Source organism: Hirundo rustica, chromosome 10 (assembly GCF_015227805.2).
Source record: "Hirundo rustica isolate bHirRus1 chromosome 10, bHirRus1.pri.v3, whole genome shotgun sequence".
Taxonomy (NCBI): domain Eukaryota; kingdom Metazoa; phylum Chordata; class Aves; order Passeriformes; family Hirundinidae; genus Hirundo; species Hirundo rustica.
Window position 1 is genome coordinate 17,500,677 of NC_053459.1, and position 8,181 is coordinate 17,508,857.

Here is an 8,181-nt window from a genome sequence, read left to right on the forward strand (position 1 = left end):
AAGGCAGGGAGCAGCCTCGACAAAAAGCCCTGTCCAGACCCCTGGTACATCCCTCCACCAGGCACCCCAGAGATCTGGGGCTGCTTGGTCTGAATCTGGCACTTCTACGTCTCATTAGAGGGCAGAGGCTGGCCACTGGGTCAGAGACTGGGGCCTCGTGGTTGAGCAAGTGGGCATGAGACTTTGGGGGCTCCCTGCAACAGCCCAGCAGCAGATTTGTCCAGGTACCTCCCCACCAGTCCCAGCCCATTGTGGAGATTGCAATGGATTGTTTGGATTTGGGAAGATGAGAGGGTATCTCATGCACATGGGGGAGAGGCAGAGCTTGCAGGAATAAACCCACCCTTCCCCTCCCCTGGTTCCCCTGCTGCTCAGCTGCAGCAGCCATGCCCAGGCTCCCATCCTCAGTCCATCCTCGGCGTTTCCAGCCCATTCCCTGCCCTGACTCCCGGGCTCACCCCAAGGAATCACCATGACCCCAAGAACAGGGGCAGGCCTGACAACAGCAACAGGTGAAGATTTTCAACCAGTTATTTTCAAGGATTTTGGAGAAGGTAAGAGAAGAGGATTTTATTAAAGAAGAGAAAAAGAAAAAAAAAAAAATTCCCCAGATTATTTGCTTAGTCCATCTGCTGTCTTGTTTGGTCAACACAAAGCAGGGGCTGTCGTAGGCCGAGGGCTGGCACCCACCGAGGCAACATCGTAAGGATATTTCACATCCTCCATCTCCACAGAAGAGACGGCATTTTTGTCCCTTTAACAGCCCAGGGCAGGATGCTCACAGCCCCCCGGCCCCATGAACGGGCTCTCCCAAGGCCCGGCAAGGCGTGCCAGCCTGGCCTTGTGCCAGTCACAGCCCAGCCCCTCTGCCCGCAGCACGGGCACCGGCTGAGCGAATACCTGCGGGTTTTCCCTGGGCTTTGACCCGTGTGTGAAAGGCATCTGTGCGAGCCGCGGCTCCTGCCGTGCCCCGGGGCGATGGCGCGTCGCGAATTGCCAGGGACAGCGGACTGTAACGCGGCCCAGCAGCGGCAAAGCGAGCCAGCATCCTTCCGTCTGAGCGCACAAACGCGCTGTGCCAGGGAGCTGGGAGGTGACGAACCCTTGCCAGGCACAATGGAGACACCGTGGAGGAGGTTCCAGGCTTCCTGCAGGGAAGGGAGGCTCCGGGGGGATCCGGCTCATCAGCCTCAGGATCTCCTCAAGGTTGCCAGGGCAGAGCTGTCCCAGTCCCACCCTGCTCTCCCCTGCCGGATCAGGAGCACAGGGACCGGGAGTCCCTTAGAAAGCACCGGGAGGAGGATGGGTGCAGATAATGGCTCTGGGAATAACAATGCGCTTTGTGCTGTTCGGAGGTTTTTGACCGGACACGAAGAGTCTGGTGAGGCTTGGTGACCTCTTGGAGCCTTGGAGTGTCTCAGGTGCCCCAGGGGCGTGGTGCACCCACACAGCCCCACGGGCCACGGCAGGAATGGGACAGGAGAGGGCTTCAGAAAGCATCGAAGATGCCCTTGACCTAAGCATTGTAGTGACTTCACATCAAAGAAGCACCACCCTTTCCAAAAGCAACTCAGCACCAGCCACATCCTGCCCTGCTGCCACAAGCAGATAAAAACTGAGCTGAGATCGGTGCTTCGCTGCCTTCACCCAGATTTTGCTTATTCCATGGATGGGATGAGACCCTGAAATAGAAGGTTTCTACTTGTGTCTTACTCCAGGTGCCTCCAAACCACTGCTGGGGGACACTGATGGAGGTGCTGGGCAAAACCTGGAGTAACAGCACAGCTCTGGGTCCAAAAACTCTTCCGAGGAAGCAGAACCGGTGGCTGGGGATATGCCACGGTCACAGAGCTGAGAAGAGTATCCAGACACTTCTTTGCCAGCCCCATGAGCATTTCCATCACAATGGTACTGTAATTACAGAATCAGCCAAACAGTTAGAGAGGCTGGAGGGTTTGATTTAAATAAATAATAATAATTTAGCTTCCAAATTGCTCCCACATTGAGGTGCTTCAGGCTTTGTGCAATGCAATAAAAACCCTCTCTAAAAACAACAAAACACGCTAAAATGTTATCAGAAAAACACTACTCATTAAAATTAACAATTAAAACAAATTAGAAAGGCTCTACTGACACGGAGGGCGAAGGAGAGCATCCAAATGAGGAAAAATGCCTGCTAATTTTTAGTCACTGATAAGTAAAATAATGGTCTCATTTAGTACTGATTACCTAGAATTATTTAATTTTACTTCAAATTATTCAATTTTTGGTTCAAGTTACCTAGTAATTTTTAATTACCGATACATAATGCAGTGACGAATGGCTCTTATTTACCTCTGTCTGCACAGAAGCGTGCAAGAAATCAATAGGAATTTCTGGCAAATTATTAAGCGACTTGATGAAATGACAGGAATGCTTTTCCCATTAGCAGAGCTGCCGAGCCCCAGCCCAGGATGAGCTCCGGGGCTGGGCTCAGGCTGAGGGAGGAGAAGCCAGAGCTGCTCCAAGGCAGGGAGGCCCAGAACGCGGGGCAGCTTTCGGGAAGTGAAGGGGTCAGAGCTGGGAAGAGGCAAACCCACCCCGCTGCACTCAGCATAGAGGCATTTGGTCCATTTTTAGCAGAGAGCAGGCTCAGCCACAGACTCTTGGCTGCCTCATTGATTTTTCCCTCTTAATGGAAACAACCTGCAGGACTGAAAATATTTGCAAACTGCTCGGGACAAAAAAGGGAGCAGCAATAACAACGGGAGCAGGGGGGAGGCTCTTCCAGGTTAGTGTCACACTGTGCCCCTTTCCCAGCATCTCTAGGATGTTTGCCTTCCCCTGGGCAGGCTGCCTGTATTTTTTTTTTTTTTTAATAATCCTCAAGCAAGAGCATTCCCTGGGTATTTGCCACACACGGACCAGTCCTGTTAGAGATATGAGGGTGGAAAGGGTCAAAGGAAGAGGAACTGATTGTCCTCAACCTGTGCGTGGCCAAAAATCACCTCTTGTCACCTGCTGGAGAACTCATGCCTCCTTCGAGAGCCAGGAATGCTCAGGCAACTCATCTAGGCAGGATTAGAGCTCGGAACAATCTTCATAAATCAGAGACAGAGCCAGGAAAAACAGGAGGGTGTTCACCAAGACAAGTGCAAGGTTCAACTGAACAAATGCAGGGCAGAGGGGAGGAAGCCTAAGTAAATACAGGGAGAAGCTGGCAAGGCAGCTGCTCTGCAGAGAAGAGCTGGGGCATGTAATGGATCGCAGGCTGAACACGAGGCAGGAGCCTTGTACTGTGACAAAAAAAAGATTAAAAGATTTAAAAAGGAGTATTGTTGGGAGATACAAGAGGAACATCTTGCCTCCAGCACCCTCCCCAGCCCTGCCAGAGTCGCCCCTGTGAATATGTCCTATTTTGGGTGCCACCCTGTAATGGAGTGGGAAAGGAACAGTGGAAGCTGGCCAAGGTCAGTGAGGTCTGCCAGAAGTTTGCAAAGCCTTGGAGTGGTTGCCACCCCCTGGGGAAGGAGAGGGGATGTCCCTCAGGTGGAGGGATGCTGCAGGGAGGAAGGGGTTCATCTGTGGCGGGTGAGAAACGAGGGGCTGAAGCTTCAGGGAGGACAAGCTCCCTTTGGCTGCAATATCCATCAGGAGTATCACCTCCATCCCAGAGGGGCTGAGAAACCTCCCAAAACCCCAGCAGGGGTTGAGCTGGTCCTGCCTGGGTGTGGGAGCTCCGTAGCTCTGGCAGCTGCTGCTCCCCCCTTGCCTTCCCAGCTCACATCCAGCCACGTCTTGCCCTGCCCACACCACCACGACTGCTTGGCTGCTGAAGTGTTTTCAGCAGTCACTCCTATTATTTTTTTTAAATTAAAGAAATAGCTGTGAAACACATGATAAAAATCTATAGCTCTCCTCGCCAGCTTGCAGATAGAGTCCCATGACCGTTCATATTGGAAATTCAATTCCAATCAGTGTATTGGCAGGAAAGGATTAGGGTCAGTGCCAAACACATTCATCCTGGCCAGCACTTACACGAGTCTCTGTGTGCTCCACCAGCTACTCCCATACCTGCAGAGGGCCCATCTCAGGAGCTGGCTGCTGGAACCACTCCCCGTGGGGCTCTCATGCCAGCACCCCATGATGTGCCCTGTGGAGGGTGTGGGCACATTCCTTGGTGATGCCTCCACATGCCCAGGCTGTGCCTGCTTCCCTTCTTCCCAGAAAAGCTCCCATGCAGATTGGAGAGCCCTGGGGCATCTGCTCTGGTCTCTGCTGCACAAGCAATGGGGCCTGGTGAGCAAAACCTTCAATGATCCTTCCAACACTGTCCCCTCCACCTTCCCCAAGGATCAGCCCCTATACCAGGATACATTTGGACCATCTAACACACAGTAACTGGGATTTCACACACAGTAGGGGCCTCCAGGACCCCCTTCCATCATTTCTGGGACTCTGTCCCAGTCCCATCAAGTCTCCTGGTCCAAGATGCTTAAATACATCACAACACCAAACTGCCTTTGGGCATGTGAAGGCAGGGACAGGGAGAGCTGCCCCAGGATAAGGTGATACAACAGGGAATGTCACATCGGGTTCAGGTGCCTCATAGTTAAGGAGATATTGGAAATAGAGTCAACAGTGGAGAATTTCGAGCCATTGGGGTTTTTTAGGAGCGTGGAGATAAATCTGAATAAAAATGAGTAAGGTAGAGGCATTACCCACAGGGTCTTATCTGATCTGGCATCCAAACCTGCTATTGCCTCCACTTCCCTATCTCGAGGAGCTTTTTAAATGTGCACAGCTACAAATCACACTCTTTCAGTTTAAGTGTCAAATTAAATCAAGACAAACGTTCCCCTGTTCCACATTTCCTTTGGTCCTTGGCTAAGCCCTGCAGCCCTTTCCCAAACCTCCACCTCCCACAACCTGGCACAACCCCAAGCCTTTGCCTTGGGAGACATCTTCAGCCTGAACTTCCCATCCCTCTGGCATGCAGAGCTGCTCCACTGCCAGCCCCTCTTTCCAGCAAGAAAGTTGCTGAAGACTTTTGGAAGAGGAGTTTTACTGTCAAACTCTTCCAGTTCACCAGCTTTAAAAGCCCTTTTCCAGAAAAAGTCAGGGAAAACCAGAGTTCATCTTGGCATCCAGCTCCCTCCGCATCAAGTGTCCATCCCTCATGCAACAGTGAAAGCTCTACTGGGACAGACGGCGAAATCCAAAGAGCGAAAGCTAAAAAATGGTAAGAAACTCATTTTTCCACCAGCACATGATTTATATGTGGAACTCACCGCCGTACGATACAACGAGGCAGAGAGTTTTGTAAGATTTTGAAGAAGATCTGACATTTATGCAGCTAATAGAAGATTCTGTAGCTTCATGAGTCAAGGCAGATAAAAGGAAGATGCCTGGAGGGAAGATAAGGCCATGTGCTTCGGAGCATAAGCTAATGACTAATAGCAAAAGACAAAGAAGAAAGCACCCCTGGGAGGCTGGGTTTTTCCTGTGTACCAGGTGTTTGCTTGTACCTTCTCTGAAGGTCCTGGCACATGTTTCTGCAAGATCGGATATGCGACGAGCTGCATCCCAGGCTTGCCCCAGGACAGCAACTCCCCTGCTCCCAAAATTCTAAGCTTTGTTTTGGTTTTAAATTAGACCCAGATCTCAAAGCCCCGAGAAGCCTCTGTCATTAATCCTCCTGACACACAACCTGGCCGCATGCACTGGAAATCATTGCTCAGGGGTTGGCAGCGCTCCAGGCAGAGGGGACCGAGTGCTGATTCACAGGGGCCCCGGGGATGCTGACCCCCAGGGCACGCGCCAAGGATGTCATCTTCGCTGTACCTGCACAGAAAGATCCTGTCTGAGCAAGGGCACGGTGCTGCCTGGAGGGATGTGGGTGATGCTGGCAGGACAGAAGGGTGCATTGCTGGCTGGGCCCCTTCTGCACAGAGGGGACCACAGACCCCTGTGCATCTCACTGTGGCACTTGCTGCAAAGCAAGAGGCCAATGTGCCACAGTTCAGGAGGCACAGTGGCGACTCACAAGCCTCTCCTCTGCAGTAGGGTTAGGAAAGGTATCACATATCCTGGGCTGGAGCTGAACCAGAGGCACAACTGCTCCAACGTACTGATGCTGGGTGCGGTGGCACCGGGGCTTTGCGCTCACTTGCAGCCACGTATTCCCACATCGCATCTCCTAGTTCTTCCACTGCAGCAACACTGCCACAAGCCCACCTCCCACCTCTGCCAGACGTGCTGCCTGGCTGCCTTCTCCTTTGAAACCCCTTGTGCCTGTGCTTTGACATCCGGAGCTGTCACTGGCCGCCTGCCGGCGCGTGCTTCGTGCCTTGGTCCAACATCTCTTACCTTCGCAGTGTTTACATGATCTCAGCCTCCTCCTCCCCCAGCCCGTCTGCAGGCTCTGTCCTGCCTGTCGGCTCACAGAGCTCTCTTTGTACAGCGACTGTCCTCCGAGACATGGATGTTTAGGTCCCAGGACCCATCCCCTTCCCCTACAACCAACCCCCACTCCATCAGCCAGCTCTAGGGCCATTAACCCCACCCAGGGTCCTTACCTGGAGACTTGTGGGCCTCAATGCTCCTTTGTCTCCTGACCACTGCTTCCACATAGAGGTGGAGCCCATCTCTGCGGCCAGCCTGACACCCTCTGCCTGGCCCAGCTCTGCACAGCATCAGAGTGTTTCTGGCTGTGGAGAAGGTCCCTCAGCTGCAGGATGGAGATGAAGGTCAGAGCACTGGAGGATGATGATTTCAGCCCTACTGCTCAGACTCACCGTGTTCCTTGCCAGCTTCCCACACCCACTTTTCCCCTGTGGTGGGTTAAACCTCCTATTGCCCTGCAACCCCCTGGCTGAGGTTGGGTATTTTCCCCATAGGTGCTGCCACTCTCCTCCTGCCCAGCTCTATCAGCCCTGCCACAGTTCCCTCCCTCACCCCACCCTCCAGGGCTGCTGCTCCCCTCACACATCCCCATCCCTGGCAGGGCTGGTGTCTCCTGAGCTTCCCCACTTCTGGCAGGAGACAAGTTCAGCTGCAGCACTCCTAGTCTAAACAAAAACACGGGTACGGCACCCCGACCTCCTCCTCCTCTTCCTCCTGGTGCTCTCCCCATTGCTCGTTTGTGCCTCTCCCAGCCAAGTCTGTCATTTACTGACAGCGCTTCAGCCTCCCTAATTTGAGACTGGGAGAACTCTGGGGAAAGATTGCTTTTGCTTTTATTTTCATATTTCCACAGCACCCAGCAGACCCAGTCAACACCCCAGAACACACACAGCCCCGTCAGGAGCCAAAGGGGTACTGGCTCCATCTCACACTTGTCTTCATGCCATCAGCGGAACAGCCACGGAGCAGCGATGAGCCCACATTCCAAGGGCTACGAGCACAAGGAAAGGATGAAACCCCAAAATAACTCCCTCAGCCTGAAGCTGGCAGCGCCCAGAGCTGTCGGGGAAAACCATCCCACCCTTCACGCCTCGTTGAAAAGGCTCAGGTGCCTCTCAGCGAGCAGGACCCAGCTGCGAGGGGCCGACGAGCCTTTCAGCATCCCGGCAGATTGCAGCGAGCGGGTGTGATTGGCTCCATCCTGATGCAGCAGAAAGTTGCAGCTGCGAGGAGCGCTCCAGCATTTGTTACAAAACAGCTCCCCACCCTTTTTTTTTTTTTTTTTTCTTTCTTTTTTTCTTTTTTTCCTTTCTTCTCAAAAGCAAAAATATTTGCCTCGAACAGCGCTCAGCAGAGCGGTACCCGGCGGCGGTCGCAGCCCCGGCTGCGTGGTGCCCATGGCCCTGCTGCCATCTTCAGGGCATCTCCCACCAGCTCCCGCTGGTGGGACGGCGTTCCTGGCCACAGCTCCTCCGAGACCAAAGGCGAGGGGAAAAGAGCCAACAGGCAACTTCTGGAGGACTTTCCACAGCACGATCCAAGAATTAAAAAAGCTAAACAGATTTTACATATTAAGGCTACAAGCCTTTAGTGCAACATTAAAGACTATTTACTTAAGAGGTTGTGGATGTTACGCTGGGAAGTTTTCCCTTCCACAGATGCTCCGAGCAGCGGTGGGGGAAGCCTGCAACCAGCAGTTCGTGGTGTTTTACGGCGTCGCTGCTGCTGCGGCCAGAAATGCTCGTTACCCTCCCAAAGCGGAGGTTTGCCAGTGCTGAGCCGATGGGCAGCTGGTCT

At 53.2% G+C, this 8,181-nt stretch overlaps 1 long non-coding RNA gene across 1 annotated transcript; it reads right to left on the reverse strand.

The window, feature by feature from the left end:
* Positions 1–613: 613 nt before the first annotated feature.
* Positions 614–7,484, reverse strand: LOC120757320 (uncharacterized). Its single transcript, XR_005702461.2, has 3 exons — positions 7,315–7,484; positions 6,558–6,709; positions 614–1,911 (listed from the first exon to the last, which is right to left on the reverse strand). It is a non-coding gene; the product is annotated as an uncharacterized LOC120757320 (long non-coding RNA).
* Positions 7,485–8,181: the final 697 nt, after the last annotated feature.